Below are 17,730 nucleotides of genomic sequence, written 5' to 3' on the forward strand. Positions count from 1 at the left end.
AACATTTTATCCAATGGCTGCAGAATACACATTATTATTATTCTCAGCACAAAACAAGTTTAAAACATAAAAAAGGAAATAATATCAAGTATCTTCTCTAATTACAGTGTAATAAAACTAAAAATTAATAAGAGGAATATTAGAAACTATATAAACATGGAAATTAAATAACATGTTTCTGAATGACCAGTGGGTCAATGAATTAAGAATTAAGAAGCAAATTGAAAAATTTCTTGAAGCAAATGATAATGGAAACACAACATATCAAAACCTATGGGATATAGCAAAAGCACTACCAAGAGGAGAGTCTATAGCTATAAGAGCCTACATAAAAACATAAAGAAACTTCAAATAAACAGCCTAATGATGCATCTTAAATAACTAGAAAAGCAAGAGCAAATCAAACCCCAAATTAATAGAAAAAAAATAGACCCAGAAACAAATCCATACTTCTACAGTGAATTCATTTTTGACAAAGGTGCCAAGAACATACATTGGGGAAAGAACAGTACCTTCAATAAATTGTACTGGGAAAACTACATATCTATAGGCAGAAGAATGAAGCTAGACCCCCACTTCTCATCACGTGCAAAAATCAAATCATAACAGATTAAAGACTTAAATCTAAGATGTCAAACTATGAAACTACTAAAAGAAAACATTGGCAAAATTCTTCAGGAAATTGGAGTAGGCAAAAGTTTCTTGATTAATGCCCCTCAAGCACAAGCAACTAAAGCAAAAGTGGTCAAATGGTACCACATTGAGTTAAAAAGCTTCTGCCCAGCAAAGGAAACAATAAAAAAAGTGAAGAGACGTCCCACAGAATGGGAGAGAATATTTGCAAACTATCCATCTGATAAGGGATTAATAACCAGAATATATAAGGATCTCAAACAATTCTACAGGAAAAAAATTCAAGAATCATATTTAAAAATGGGCAAAACATCTGAGTAGATATTTTGCAAAAGAAGACATAAAAATGACAAACAAGTATATAAAAAGATGGTTAACATCATTGATCATCAAAGAAATAAAAATCAAAATTACAATGAGATGTTATCTCATCCCAGTTAGAATGACTTTTATCCAAAAGGCATGCAATAACAAATGTTGATGAGGATGTGGAGAAAAGGAAACTCCTGTACACTGTTGGTGGGAATGTATTAATATATTAGTACAACCTCTAAGGAGAACAGTTTGGAGATTCTTTAAAGAACTGAAAATGGAGCTACCATATGATCCAGCAATTGCACTACTTGGTATATATCCAAAAGAAAGAAAATCAGTGTGTCAAAAAGATTTCTTCATTCTCATGTTTGTTGTAGCAATATTTACAATAGCCAAGATTTGGAATCAACCTGTGTCCATCAGCAGATGAATGAATAAAGCAAATGTGGTGTATATACTATATGGAGCACTGTTGGAGCACCGTTCAGCCATAAAAAAGAATGAGATGCTATCATTTGTAACAACATGGATGGAACTGTAATACATCCTGTTAAGTGAAATATGACAGTCAAAGAAAGAAAAACTTTGCATGTTCTTACTTATTTGTGGGAGCTAAAAATTAAAACAATGGAACTCATGGAGATAGAGTGTTGAAGAATAGTTACCATAAGTTGAGAAGGGTAGTTAGTGGGTAGAGGGAAGGGAGGACAGCTAATGGGTACAAAAAAACAGTTAGAATGAATAAGATCTAGTATTTGATAGCACAACAGAGTGACTATAGTCAATAATAATTTATTGTACATTTTAAATGTAACTAAAAGAAAATAATGGGATTGTTTGTAACACAAAGAAGAAATAAATGCCTGAGGTAATTCATATCCCATTTACCCTGATGTGATTATTATGCATTGTATGCCTATATCAAAGTATCTCATGTATCCCATAAATACATACACCTACCATGTACCCACAAAAATTAAAAGTAAAAATATTTTATATTTTAAAAAGACAGGAAAAAGAAAAATAAATGCAATTGATTTTTGTATGTTTATCATATATCCTGCAACCTTGCTGAACTCACTTATTAGTTCTAAGAGTATTTTATAAATTATTTGGGATTCCCTATGTGGATCATCATGTCACCTGCAAATATGGACAGTTTATTTCTTCCTTTTCAATCTGTGTAATTTAATTTCCTTTTCTTGCTTTATTGCACAGGCTATAACTTTAAATTCTAGGTTGAAGAAGAATGGTAAGAGTGGACATCCTTGCCTTTCTCCTAATCTTAGAGGGGAAGCAGTCATTCTTTCATCATTAATTATATTATTGTAAGTTTTTGGTAGTTGCTCTTTATCAAGTTAAGGAGATTCCCTTCTATTCCTACTTTTCTGATATTTTTTTCTCTCTCTCTGTGAACATGAATGGGAGTTGAATTTTGCCAGAAGCCTTTTCTTTGTCAATTGATATGATCTTGTGATTTTCTTCTTTAGTCTGTTTAATAGCATTGATTTGACTGATTTTGAATATTGATTTTTAAATATTGAACCATCAGCTGGGCATGGTGGCTCACACCTGTAATCCCAGCACTTTGGGAGGCCAAGGTGGGTGGATTACTTGAGGTCAAGAGTTTAAGACCAGCCTGGCCAACATGGTGAAACCATGTCAATACTAAAACTACAAAAATTAGCTGGGCATGGTGGCAGGCGCCTATAATCCCAGCTACTTGGGAGGCTGAGCAGGAGAATTGCTTGAACCCGGCAGGTGGAGGTTGCAGTTAGCCAAATCGCACCACTGCACTCCGGCCTGGGAGACAGAGTAAGACCCAGTCAAAACATTTAAAAAAAAAATAAAATAAAAATTGAATCATCTTTGCATCCATTGATAAACTCCATTAGATCATGGTGGATAATGTGTTTTGTATATTGTTAAAATTTATTTACTAATATTTTGTTAAGGTTTTTTTCATCAATATTCATCAACGATTTTGGTCTGTAGTTTGTTGTTCCTGTTATTGTTTGTACTATCTTTGTCTAGTTTTGATATCATAAAATGAATCGGGAAATATTCTTTTCTATTTTCCTGGGACAGATTGTATAAAATTAGTGTTAATTCTTCTTTAAATATTTGATACTATTCTCTAGTAAAACTATTCCAGCCTAGAGGATTCTTTTTCAGGAATTCTAAGTTATCAATGTCCTGAATAGTTACAGGCCTATTCACATTTATTTGAGTGAGTTGTGATAGTTTGTTTATCAAGGAATTGTCAAATTTATGTGTGTTGTGGTCCCTTATTATCATTTTGATGTCTGCTTCTTCTGTAGTGATATCCCCTGTTTCATTTCTGATGTTTGTAATTTATGTCTTCTCTTCTATTTTTTTTGCCAGTCTTGCTAGAAATTTGTATATTTTATTGATCTTTCCACAGAACCAATGACTTGCTTCATTGATTTTCTCTGTTTTCTGTTTTCAACTTCATTGATTTCTGCTATTATCCTTATTCTTTCCTTCTTTCTGCTTGCTTTGAAATTATGTTGCTCTTGGCTTTTTAGTTATTGAAGTGAGAGCTTCTACTGTTGATTTGCCATTTCCCATTTTTCTTTTTTTTTTTGAGATGGAATTTCGCTCTTGTCACCCAGGCTGTAATACAGTGGCGTGATCTCGGCTCACTGCAACCTCCGCTTCCCGGGTTCAAGGGATTCTCCTGCCTCAGCCTCCTGAGTAGGTGGGATTACAGGCGCCTGCCACCATGCCTGGCTAATTTTTTGTATTTTTATTAGAGACAGGGTTTCATCATGTTGGCCAGGCTGGTTTCAAACTCCTGACCTCAAGTGATACAGCTGCCTAGGCCTCCCAAAGTGTTGGGATTACAGGCGTGAGCCACTGCACCTGGCCTCCTTTTTTAAGTTATACGTTTACTGCATAAATTTCCCTCTAAGTCCTGCTTTAGCTGTGTTCCACAAATCTGATGTGTTATATTTTCATTTTCATTCAATGCATTTTTTAAAATCTTTGTCAGAAAATTCTAACATTTCTGTCATCTTGGTATTGGCATTTACTGGTTGTCTTTTTTATTCTGTATGAGATCTTCCTTGCTCTTAGTATGAATAATTTTTAATTGCAGCCTGAACATTTATATATTATGTTATGAAACTCTGGATATTCTGTAAACTTTTTGTTTTAGCTGGCTAATTTTTTTTTATAGTGCTCTGGCAGGGAAAGTGAGGGCATCACCTCATTACTCCCAGCTGGAGGTAAAAGGTCAAGTTCTCCACTCCAGCTGGGCATAGTGGCTCACGCCTGTAATCCTAGCACTTTGTGAGGCCAAGGCAGGAGAATCACTTGAGCCCAAAAGATTGAGACCAACCTGGGCAATGTAATGAGACCCCTAACTCTACAAAAAAATCTTTTTTAATTAGCTGGGCATGGTCGTTCATGCCTGTAGTCTCAGCTACTTGGGATGCTTAGGTAGGTGGAAAGCTTGAACCCAAGAGTGGGAGGCTGCAGTGAGCTATGATTGTACCATCGCACTTTGGCTTGGGCAACAGAGCAACACCCTCTTAAAAAGAAAAAAAAAAAGAAAAGAAAAGGAAAGAAAGAAAACAAAAGTCCTCCACCCAACCTCTGTTGACACCTGAGCAGGAGACACTCCTTGTCACTGATGGGCAAAGGTGGGAGTTCCAGCTCCCCAAGGTGGTCTCCACTGACACCCTTATGGTAATAGTTTCATTACCAGGGGATAATAATGAAAGTTTGGCTCTCCATTGGATTTCCTCTGGTGTAGTCCCAGCATAGAGAGGAAGGAATGAGTCATTACTGGCAGGTGGGGGTGAAAATCCAGGTTCTCCATTTTGTCTCTACTGACAGGATGGGGATGGATATGCTCATCACCTAACTGGTGGGATAATAGCTAGCTCCTTCCTTTCCTTTTCTAGTATCATCCAGGCAGGAATGTTAGGGATCCTTATTACAACCTTACAAGAGTGAAAATCTAGGCTCCCCACTTGGCCTTTACTGATGGAGGTGGGGGTGGGACCACAGTTTTTTGTGGGGTTCAGCTAGAGTAGAGTGATTATTACTTATATAAGTTTTTAGTCTTGCTAAGTTATTCCTTTTCTGGTTCTTTGGTTAGAGATAGCAAGTTTTGTTGGATAATTTTTTTTGTCTGTGCCTATTAACATTTTCAAGTTTTCAGGTTCTTCAGCTCTAAGAATGGAATATATGAGGCAAGAAGAAAACCCAGGGAACTTAACCACTGTGGCATTCCTCAGGTTCTGTCATCTCTAGTCAGTCTGCCTTCTTCTCTCCACCTTCTAGAATCTTCTTATATTTGTCTCATCTATCATATTTATGGATTTTATTTGTACTTATTGGAAGAAATAGGGGAAAGTACTTCCACTCCATTTTCCAAGAAGTAGAAATCTCCTGCCTATTTTTTATATGGCACTATTGTAGCTATTTTTATTTGTAATTTATAATTTGTCATTTTCACACTTTACCAAATTTGTTATTATAATTTGTCATTTGTCATTATATTATAATTTGTCATTTTCAAGTGACAAATTTTCAAGTAATCCACCCACCTTGGCCTCCCAAAGTGCTGGGATTACAGGTGTGAGCCACCATGCCCAGCTGATGGTTCAATATTTAAAAATCAATATTCAAAATCAGTCAAATCAATGCTATTAAACAGACTAAAGAAAAAAATCACAATACTATAATTTGTCATTTTCACACTTTACCAAAGCCCCATAGGTTTGTTTTGTACCAATTTGGAAACTAGTATTCTATTAGATTAAAGTTTCAATTGGAAATTTTAAAACAAGGTCCTCACTAAATGAAAGTCTGGATCAACTTGGAAAGTTTTTCGTTTTATTTTTTATTTTTTGAGATGGAGTCTCGCTCTGTCGCCCAGGCTGGAGTGCAGTGGCACGATCTCAGCTCACTGCAACCTCTGCCTCATGGGTTCAAGCAATTCTCTGTCTCAGCTTCCCGAGTAGATGGGATTACAGGTGCCCACCACCATGCCCAGCTAATTTTTGTATTTTTAGTAGAGACGGGATTTCACCATCTTGGCCAGGCTGGTCTTGAACTCCTGCCCTTGTGATCCACCTGCCTTGGCCTGCCAAAGTGCTGGGATCACTGGCGTGAGCCACCGCACCCAGCAGAAAATTTTTTATACACGCACACTGTATGTATGTGCCCCGTGAACAAAGGACAAATTGTTGTTCAGGAATCCACGGACAAGGTGATCATAAATAGACTACAAAGAAAACCTTGATAATTTTTAAAAATAAAAATTATACAGACTTTATTCTTCACTATAAAACAATACAATTTAAAATTAAAAACAGAAGATTAAGCAAAAACAAGTACTCAAATACTTGGATACATGAAATCTCATAATCATTGAATTAAAATGATATCAAAAGTGCTGTTTTAAAACAAACATAAATATGCTGTTTTTAAATTTTTTCTGCAGGTTTAAAGACTTTCATAAGAAGTTTCAAAAATTTACACTGTGAGAATTTCATTAATTTGAATACTATCTCATTCTGCTGTCTTTGCTCTGCATTTGTGAAGGGAAGGCATTTCATGGATGACTTTGGCATTCGTCATAATGAGAACAACTTCCATGGTGAATACTAACTGGAAGAATTGTGTGTTTTTTAATGGTTTGGAACATCACTCCTGGCAGCACCTTGGAGACTTATTTTTTAACTAATTTATGCTCACGAGGTCTGGACTTCAAGAGCATGTGTCCATTCAAACCACTTATACACTTTAATACAATCTCTATAATAGGAGTTATTCATGTGGTTATTTGAAGCCTGGTGGTATAATCCTCTCATATGATAGTGTACTTTTGTGAGTCAGAAGTCAACATTAAAAGGCTCACAGAGTTAATTTAGGTTCTGTCTGATTCATCACTCAGCTAGTCTTTGCAAACTACAGGATACTGTTGTTGGGGACAAGTGGGAAGAGAAGTGCCAGAGCTCTACTTTTAGATACAATTAAAATCTTCAATCTGTAGGACTATCCTGCTCAGAATAATGTGTACCCTTTGGTGGTAATTCAGGATTTTAGTGCTAAACCCAAAAGAACAGGGCAACTTGACTTTTTAAAAATTTTAGATGTGAGAATAAACAGTAATGGTATGGAGGAATATTCACAGGTGAGCACCCTCTCAATTCAAAATAACACATTGTTACTAGTAGTGATTCAGGTAAATACATATTTTCCAGTTGGACTTCTAGTTTCATATGTGTTCCTTTACTTTGTCATTGTTAAAATGCACTTCTCAAATTTTTGATAGTTTCTGCCTCCTTCTCCTCAAATTTCTGTGGTATTTACCACATTTTTTAAAATCTTGCATTTTTTTCCTTTCTATTTTGACCAATAAGCCTCACTATACAATTAATAGTTTTTACATGGTTGAATAAGAGAGGGATCAAAAATATCTTTTGAGAATCTAGAAACATGATCATCTTAAATCTTGCAACCAAAAATTATTCTCAGGGTATATAATTTTAAAAATTAGGTTTACAAGGCTCATTCAGCTTTTATTAGTCATTGCTTTAACTAATAATATCAAGATAATAAAAGTTAATCCATGGACAGGTTAAATTTCTCACTTTTAAGTTTTATTTTTTACTTGGTGTCATTCATCTAGTTTTTAGATAAATCTACATTCAATGTTTAAGAGCTCAGACCTAATGAATCACATCCTTAGAAGTGTTTTCCCTCTAGTAAAGTCCAATAAACTATTGAAGTATTACTGCCTCGAGGAACAAAATTTTTTTTATTATACTTTAAGTTCTAGGGTACATGTGCACAATGTACAGTTTGTTGCATATGTATACATGTGCCATGTTGGTATGCTGCACCCATTAACTCGTCATTTACATTAGGTATATCTCCTAATGCTATCCCTCCCCCCTCCCCCCTCCCCCCTCCCCCCACCCCACGACAGGCCCCGGTGTGTGATGTTCCCCTTCCTGTGTCCAAGTGGTCTCATTGGAACAAAAATTTTTTATCCTAATAATTAAAATAACTTAGGAATAGAATAGTTAAGTACTGGTGTGTCTACTAAGTTCATCTCCCAAGATGAGATAAGAAAGAAAGAATAAAAGTGCTTTGTTAAATTCCCTTTGTCAGTCTTCACAGATTGGAAAAAAAGAAAAGTGTACTTTGGAAAAGCCGATATTAAATATTGTACAGACCACATATAATTTATTTATCTTTTTGTCACAGGATTTAAATAGAGATAGGATATTGCAAATAAAATAATATCCAATCAAAATATTTGCCACATTTTCTAGTTAACCCTATCCCTTCCCATCCTTCCTAAACTCCTTTTCTGCTTTAACAGTATATCATCTAAAAAATACTGTTTTATTTACTCATGGTAGTACATCTTAAGTTAAATGTTTTGATTTCAGCTTCAAAGGAAAAAAGAAAAGAAAAGAATTGAGCACTAGAATTTTGATAATAGAACATATTTTCTTAAATTTCATTCCAATCCTATTTAGAGTTAACAACATTTTATCAAAGACTTACACTTCAAAAAATATATGTTTCAGGCAAAAAATGGCAGAGGTTCTTAATCCTGAGTTCTAATTTGATTGTACTGTGGTCTGAGAGACAGTTTGTTGTGATGTCTATTCTTTTACATTTGCTGAGGAGTGCTTTACTTCCAATTATGTGGTCAATTTTAGAATAAGTGTGATGTGGTGCTGAGAAGAATGTATATTCTGTTGATTTGGGATGGAGAGTTCTGTAGATGTCTATTAGGTCTGCTTGTTGCAGAGCTGAGTTCAAGTCCTGGATATACTTGTTAAGCTTCTGTCTCATTGATGTGTCTAATATCTCCATTATTATTGTGTGGGAGTCTAATAGGCCTCTAAGGACTCGCTTTATGAATCTGGGTGCTCTTATATTGGATGCATACATATTTAGGATAGTTAGGTCTTCTTGTTGCATTGATCCCTTTACCATTATGTACCGGCCTTCTTTGTCTCTTTTGATCTTTGTTGGTTTAAAGTCTGTTTCATCAGAGACTAGGATTGCAACCTCTGCTTTCTTTTCTTTCCATTTGCTTGGTAGATCTTCCTCCATCCCTTTATTTTGAGCCTATGTGTGTCTTTGCACGTGAGATGGGTCTCCTGAATACAGCACACTGATGGGTCTTCACTCTTTATCCAATTTGCCAGTCTGTCTTTTAACAGGGGCATTTATCCCACTTACATTTAAGGTTAATATTGTTATGTGTGAATTCGATCCTGTCATTATGATGTTCACTGGTTATTTTGCCCATTAATTGATGCAGTTTCTTCATAGCGTTGATGGTCTTTACTAATTGGCATGTTTTTGCAGTGGCTGGTACCGGTTGTTTCTTTCCACATTTAGTGCTTCCTTCAGGAGCTCTTGTAAGGCAGGCCTGGTGGTGACAAAAATCTCTCAGCATTTCCTTGTCTGTAAAGTATTTTATTTCTCCTTCACTTAAGAAGCTTAGTTTGACTGGATATGAAATTCTGGGTTGAAAATTATTTTCTTTAAGAATGTTGAATTTTGGTCCCCACTGTCTTCTGGCTTGTAGGGTTTCTGCCGAGAGATCAGCTGTTAGTCTGTTGGGCTTCCCTTTGTGGGTAACTTGACCTTTCTCTCTGGCTGCCCTGAACACTTTTTCCTTCATTTCAACCTTGGTGAATCTGACAATTATGTGTCTTGGGGTTGCTCTTCTCGAGGAGTATCTTTGTGGCATTCTCTGTATTTCCTGAATTTGAATGTTGGCCTGCCTTGCTAGGTTGGGGAAGTTCTTCTGGATAATATCCAATACCACCCCCATCAAGCTACCAATGACTTTCTTCACAGAATTGGAAAAAACTGCTTTAAAGTTAATATGGAACCAAAAAAGAGCCCACATTGCCAAGACAATCCTAAGCCAAAAGAACAAAGCTGGAGGCATCATGCTACCTGACTTCAAACTATACTACAAGGCTATAGTAACCAAAACAGCATGGTACCAATACCAAAACAGCATGGTACTGGTACCAAAACAGACAGATAGACCAATGGAACAGAACAGAGCCCTCAGAAATAATGCCACATATCTACAACCATCTGAGCTTTGACAAACCTCACAAAAACAAGGAATGGGGAAAGGATTCCCTATTTAATAAATGGTGCTGGGAAAACTGGCTAGCCATATGTAGAAAGCTGAAATTGGATCCCTTCCTTACACCTTATACTGAAATTAATTCCAGATGAATTAAAGACTTAAATGTTAGACCTAAAACCATAAAAACCTTAGAAGAAAACTTAGGCAATACCATTCAGGACATAGGCATGGGCAAGGGCTTCATGACTAAAACACCAAAAGCAATGGCAACAAAAGCCAAAAATAGACAAATGGGATCTAATTAAACTAAAGAGCTTCTGCATGGCAAAAGAAACTACCATCAGAATGAACAGGCAACCTACAGAATGGGAGAAAATTTTTGCAATCTTCTCATCTGACAAAGGGCTAATATCCAGAATTTACAAAGAACTCAAACAAATTTACAAGAAAAAACAAACAACCTCATCAAAAAGTGGGCAAAGAATATGAACAGACACTTCTCAAAAGAAGACATCTATGCAGCCAACAGACACATGAGAAAATGCTCATCATCGGTCATCAGAGAAATGCAAATCAAAACCACAATGTGATACCATCTCACGCCAGTTAGAATGGCAATCATTAAAAAGTCAGGAAACAACAGATGCTGGAGAGGATGTGAAATAGGACCGCTTTTACGCTTTTGGTGGGACTGTAAATTGGTTCAACCATTGTGGAAGACAGTGTGGTGATTCCTCAAGGGTCTTGAACTAGAATTACCATTTGACCCAGCCATCCCATTACTGGGTATATACCCAAAGGATTATAAATCATGCTACTATAAAGACACATGCACATATATGTTTATTGTGGCACTATTCACAATAGCAAAGACTTGGAACCAACCCAAATGTCCATCAATGATAGATTGGATTAAGAAAATGTGGCACATATACACCATGGAATACTATGCAGCCATAAAAAAGGATGAGTTCATATCCTTTGCAGGGACTTGGATAAAGCTGGAAACCATCATTCTCAGCAAACTATCACAGGGACAGAAAACCAAACACCACATTTTCTCACTCATAGGTGGGAATTGAACAATAAGTTCACTTGGACACAGGGAGGGGAGCATCACACACTGAGGCCTGTTGGGGTGTGGGGGTCTAGGGGAGAGATAGTATTAGGAGAAATACCTAGTGTAAATGATGAGTTGATGGGTGCAGCAAACCAATAAGGCACATGTATACCTATGTATTAAACCTGCACATTGTGCACATGTACCCTAGAACTTAAAGTGTAATAATTAAAAAAAAATTTTAACTGCCAGAGGTTTGTAGACATGATAAAAAATAAAAGGCATTCTGAGTCTGAAAGACTACCTTACGTTATAACATTTGATTAAGACTATAATGTATATTATATTTTATTGAGAGGAAGCCTGTCCTCAAAATGACCCAGAACTACTAACCTTCCACACAAAAACTTTATTTTGCCAGTCTCCCTGTTTTTCTGCCCTAGTCACTACAATTCGGGTTGAATACTCGTTAAAACAACTAATCCATTCTTTCTCTTTAAACATATTTCCCTCCTCTTTCTTGAGTTAGCCAGAACTCACCTGTATTAGGGTGTCTCTAGATCTGTGATTAAGAGCCTCTTGGCTTTTTCTGATTGTATTTTATTCCTGTATGCTTTTCACTGATCACCAAATTTTATATGTAAGCTAGATCTTTAAATATCCATAGGAAGTGAGAAAAAATAACCCACAGAGTGTCCCAGAAAACAGATGAAATAGACTCATACCAAGGCACGTCATTGTAAAATTTTAGTACAGTGGAGATAGTGTTTCAGAGAGAAAAAATAGGTCACATAAAAAGAATTAAAAATCAAAATTGTTGATATTTCACACTGGAGTACAGGAAGTTCAAGGTCATTGGAAACATGCCTTTAAAATTCTGAGAGAAAATGACTTGCAACCAAACATTTTATACCAAGCCAAATTTTAAGCAAGTTTCAGAATACAGTAAATACATTGCTGGCAGGAAATTTCTAAAAAACTTTTTTCCTTATTTCTTCTCTCAGGAAGCTCTTGGAGGCTGAGTTCTACCAAAATGGGGGAACAAACCAAGAAAGAGGAAGGCCTGGCAAACCAGAAGCAGTATTTTCAATCCAAGATGAAATGAAAGTAATAACCATGATGTTATGAAGGGAGACACTAGGATGAAAAATGCAGGCATAGAGGGTAACCCATACATATTGTAGCACGGCAGAAGACACTATGAGAAACACCATTAGGAACATAAAATTGGAATACCTGATATGTTTGAACATTTTGAGAGGAGATTTAGATGATTGTGAGGAATTTGCATGGAATCAAATAAATACATGGCAAACTAAGCAAATAAGAAAAGATAATTATTAAATTCTAGACAAATAGAAGTTAAGTCATAAAGGAAGAGCAATGATTTCCTTCCTGGCCCAGTTGAGACTAGTATTTATATTAGTGTAGGCACCCCAGCTCTGTTCTGGTAACTATTTCCACAGTGTATCTTTTTTTCCCTCTTTTTACTTTCAACTCATTTGTGTCTTTGTGAAGTGTATCTCTTGTATACAGCTCATAGTTGGATTATGTTTTTAAATCCATTCTGTCAATGTCTGCCTTTTGATTAGAGTGTTTAATCTATTTACATTTAATAGAATTTATTGCTATCATTTGAATATGTTTTTATGTCTTTATTTGTTCCGCTATTCCTCCATTACTGCCTTTTTGTATGTTAATAGATATTTTCTAGTATACCATTTTAATTCACTTGTCATTTCTTTTACTTTTTTGAGTTATTTCTTAGTTTGGATTAATGCCAAAACTTTTCTTCAGTTTAGCTCTGTTTCCGTCCCCTCCTTTATGCTGTTATTATCATATAAACTACAAGTTTAACCCATAAACAGTTTTATAATTATTGCTTTATGCAGTTGTCTTTTAAGTCAGATAGGAAACAAAAAGAGATAGCAACAAATATAAATTTATACTGGTCTTTCATATTTACTTATATAGTTACCTTTATGGGAGTTCTTTATTTATTTGTGTGGTTTCATGTTACTATCTAGTGTTGTTTCACTTCAGCCTGAAGTACTCTCTTTATATTTCTTGTAGTACATGTCTTTCAGTCATAAACTCTTTCAGTTGTTTATCTGAGAACATCTTAGTTTCCCTTTGATTTTTAAGGATAGTTTTGATGAACATAGAATTCTTGGATGACAATCCCTTGAAATGATGAGTCATTTTTATTTCAAGATTATCTTTTTCGGACCAGGCACAGTGGCTCACGCCTGTAATCCCAGCACTTTGGGAGGCCGAGGCGGGTGGATCACAAGGTCAGGAGATAGAGACCATCCTGGCTAACACAGTGAAACCCCGTCTTTACTAAAAATACAAAAAATTAGCCAGGCGTGGTGGCGGGCGCCTGTAGTCCCAGCAACTCAGGAATCTGAGGCAGGAGAATGGCGTGAACCAGGAGGCAGAGCTTGCAGTGAGCTGAGATCGCATCACTGCACTACAGCCTGGGCGACACAGTGAGACTGGGTCTCAAAAAAAAAAAAAAATAAATAAATAAATAAAATAAGATTATCTTTTTTTCTTTGGCTTTTGACAATTTGGACTATGATATGTCTAAGTGTGCAATAATTTCAATTATTTTACTTGGAGTTTTTTGAGCTTTTGGGATGTGTAGATTAATGATTTTCATCAAATTGGGAATTTTTTGGTCATTACTTCTACAGATATTCTCTCCACCTCTTTATCTCCCTCCTCTCCTTCTGGGCCTTCCATTATGCATATGTTAGATGTTTGATGGTGTCCCACAGATACCTTAGGCTCTATTCTTTTCTTCTTTATTTTTTCTTTCTGTTCCTCAGACTGAATAATTTCAATTAATTTATCTTCTTTTTTTTTTTTTTTTTTTTTTTTTGAGAGGGAGTCTCACTCTGTCGCCCAGGCTGGAGTGCAGTGGCATGATCTCAGCTCATTGCAACCTCTGCCTCTCGGGTTCAAATTATTCTCCTGCCTCAGCCTCCTGAGTAGCCAGGACTACAGGCATGTGCCACCATGCCTGGCTAATTTTTGTATTTTTAGTAGAGACAGGGTTTCCCCATGTTAGCCAGGCTGGTCTTGAACTCCTGACCTCAGGTAATTCACCCACCTCAGCCTCCCAAAGTACTGAGATTACAGGCATGGGCCACCATGCCCAGCCAATTTATCTTCAAGTTCACTGCTTTTTTTCTTCTGCTAACTCTTACCTGTTCTTGAGCCTCTCTAATAAATTTCTCATTCTTCTTATTATACTTCTGAACTCTAAAATTTCTATTCAAATTATTTTATAATTTCTATCTCTTCATTGTTATTTTCTATTTGACAAAACATTCTCAGACCTTCTTTTAATGCTTTAGATGTGATTTTAGTTCATTCAACGTATTTATAAAAGCTGATTTAAAGTTTCTGTCTACTAGTCCAATATTTGGGCTTCCTTAAGGACAGTTTCTATGAACTATTATTTTTCCCTACTGTGTGGACCATACTTTTCTGGGTTTTTCCCATGTCTCATAATTTTAATTGAAAGGTAGACATTGTAAAAGATGGATTGTGGCAATTCTGGAAATCAGGTATCTACTCCCTCCAGAGTTTATTGTTGTTGCTGTTTGTTATTGTTCTTTTTCACTATTTGTTTTGTTCAGTGACTTGCCTGGACTGATTCTGTGAAGTCTGTATTCCTTGTATTTAGCTGCTGATGTTTCTCCTTGATTAACTTTGTAGTCAGGTAATGATTGGACATAGATTTTCTTAAGTGCTTTAAAACAATAAGTCTTCTACTCTTCACCTAAGGTCTCCATGTGTACGGTGGGGCTCCAGTAGTTTATAACCTTGCTTTAGCCTCACGTCCTGATTGCACAGGGCCTCAGCATCAGCCACAGTTGAAATATAAGGGTGTTCTCGGGTGTTTTCTCTGGACAAGCACATTGTTCTGCCTTCTGGATTCTCAGGAATGTGTTGGGTTTTTCAAATCCCTCATGGAGATTTTTATTTTCTACATATTCTTTTTAAGTCTTCTGGTCTTCCTCTGTTTGCCACTACTGGTATCACTAGCTCAGGAAACTGCAATGTGAAACAATTTCCTCTGATTATTTTTGAAAAACACCCTGGGGATAGGGCTTTTTTCACTGAGCAAGATCTGAGACAAGTCAAATAATGACAAGCCCTGCAAATAAAGATTTTCCAGGAATTTCCAGATATGTCAGATAGTGACAATTCTCTGGGGATGGAATTTTTTCAATAGATACTGTTTTTAGAGCAGTTTTAGGTTCACAGCAAATTTTAGTGGAAGGTACAGAGATTTCCCATAGTCTCCCTGCCCCACACATGCACAGCCTTCCTCATCATCAACATCCCCCACCAGAGTAGTACATTTCTTACAGTTGATGGACCTACATTGACACATTGATTATTACTCAGAGTCCTCAGTTTACATTAGTATTCCTTCTTGGTATTCTATATTCTATAGATTTGAAGAAATTTGTAATGACGTCTATCCACCATTATAATATCATACAGTATTTTTACTGCCTTAAAATTATCCTCTGTTCTCTCTGTATTCATCCCTTTTATCTCCCCAACTCCTGTCAGCCACTGATCTTTTTACTGTCTCCATAGTTTTGCCTTTTCTAGAATGGCAATAATTGGAATTATATAGTGTATAGGCTTTTCGGATTGGATTTTTCACACTGTAATATGCATTTAAGTTTCCTCCATGCCTTTTTTGTTTTTGTTTTTGTTTGAGACAGAGTCTTCTTCTGTTGCCCAGGCTGGAGTGCAGCAGCATGACCTAGGCTCACTGCAACCTCCACCTCCCAGAGCATCCTGGGTTCAAGCGATTCTTACATCTCAGCCTCCCAAGCAGCTGCGACTACAGGCATGCACCACCACCCTTGGCTACTTTTTGTATTTTTAGTAGAGATGGGGTTTCACCATGTTGGCCAGGCTGATCTCAAACTCCTGACCTCAAGCAATCCAACTGCCTCAGCCTCCTAAAATGCTGGGATTACAGGCATGTGTCACCATGCCTGGCCTTCCTCAATGTCTTTTTATGGCTTGATCGTTTATTTCTTTTTTGCTCTGAGTAATATACCATTGCCTGGATGTACTAGTTTATTTATTAATTCACCTGCTGAAGAACATACTGGTTGTTTCTAAGTTTTGGCAATCCTGAATAAATCTGCTCTAAATGTCTATGTGCAGGTATTTTGTGTAGACCTAAGTTTTCAAATCATTTGGGTAAATACCAAAGAGTAATATTGGTGGAGCAAATAATAAAGATATGGTTAGTTTGGTAAGACACAGCTAAACTGTCTTCCAAAGTGATTCTATCATTTTACATCCCTACCAGCTATGAATGAGAGTTCTTGTTGCTTCACATCCTCACCAGCATTTGGCATTGTCATTCTTCTAGATTCTGACCATTCTTATAGACGTGTAGTGGTATCTCACTGTTTTAATTTGCACGTCCTTCCTGACATATGACATGGAGCACCTTTTCATATGCTTGTTTGCTATCTGTATATCTCCTTCAGGAAAATGACTGTTAAGATCTTTGGTCCATTTTTTTTATCAGATTGTTTATTCTCTTATTGTTGAGTTTTAAGAGTTGTTTGTGTATTTCAGATAACAATCTTTCATCAGACTGTCTTTTGCAAATATTTTCTTTCAGTCTATAGCTTATCTTTTAACTCTCTTGACAGTGTCTGTTGCAGAGCAGGGATGTTTAATTTTAATAAAACCCAGCTTATCAATTCTTTCTTTCATGAACCATGCCTTTGATTTTGTATTTAAAAAGTCATCACTAAACCAAGGTCATCTAGCTTTCCTCCTATGTTATCTTCTAGGAACTCCAACTCTCATATCACTTGGTCCTTCTGGTGACTATCTCTATCATGAGGCTCTCTAGGTACCCCACCTCATTGCATAAACTCACATGTGTTAAAAAGGGGCTCATTAATAATAAAAGGCATTTCTATCACTCAGGAAATTCCAAGAGTTTTAAGGGCTCAGGCCCAGAGCCAGGGACAAAGGCCTGAGCCCTTAAAACCCTTGGCATTTATAGGCTGGAGGCACAGGAAAGTCGGTAGTGGCGTCCCAATCTGAACCCAAAGCTCTGAGAATCAGAGGAGTCAACACTGTACAACCCAGTTTAAGTCTGAAGGCCTGAAAACTAGGGGGTACAGGAAGGAGGACGGAGATGGTGTAAGTCTAGATTCAAGTCTGAAGGTCTGAGAATCAGGGCAGAAAAAGATGGTGTCAGCTCAAGCAGAGAGATAAAATTCACCCATCCTCTGCCTTTTTGTTCAATTCAGGCCTCAATTGATTGAGTGATGCCCAACCACGTTGGTGAGAGCAATCTTCTTTACTCTGTCTATGGACTTAAATGCTAATCTCTTCCAGAAACATCTTCATAGAGACACCCAGAAATAATGTTTTGCCAGCTATCTGGGCATCCCTTAGTCCAGTCCAAGTGACACATAATATTAACCATCACAACCAGCAATCTGCTTGATGCTTCTGATGACTCTTCAGTTAGATCACCTGACATGAATTGCATTCTCACAGGCCACAGAGAAAAGATTTTGACCATAGTGGG

The 17,730-nt window shown here is 36.7% G+C and overlaps 1 pseudogene; it reads left to right on the forward strand.

The window, feature by feature from the left end:
* The window catches only part of LOC134731319 (small ribosomal subunit protein eS1-like), a 93,577-nt pseudogene that overhangs the window by 46,800 nt on the left and 29,047 nt on the right, over positions 1–17,730 (forward strand).

This window comes from Symphalangus syndactylus, chromosome 11 (genome assembly GCF_028878055.3).
Source record: "Symphalangus syndactylus isolate Jambi chromosome 11, NHGRI_mSymSyn1-v2.1_pri, whole genome shotgun sequence".
NCBI lineage: Eukaryota > Metazoa > Chordata > Mammalia > Primates > Hylobatidae > Symphalangus > Symphalangus syndactylus.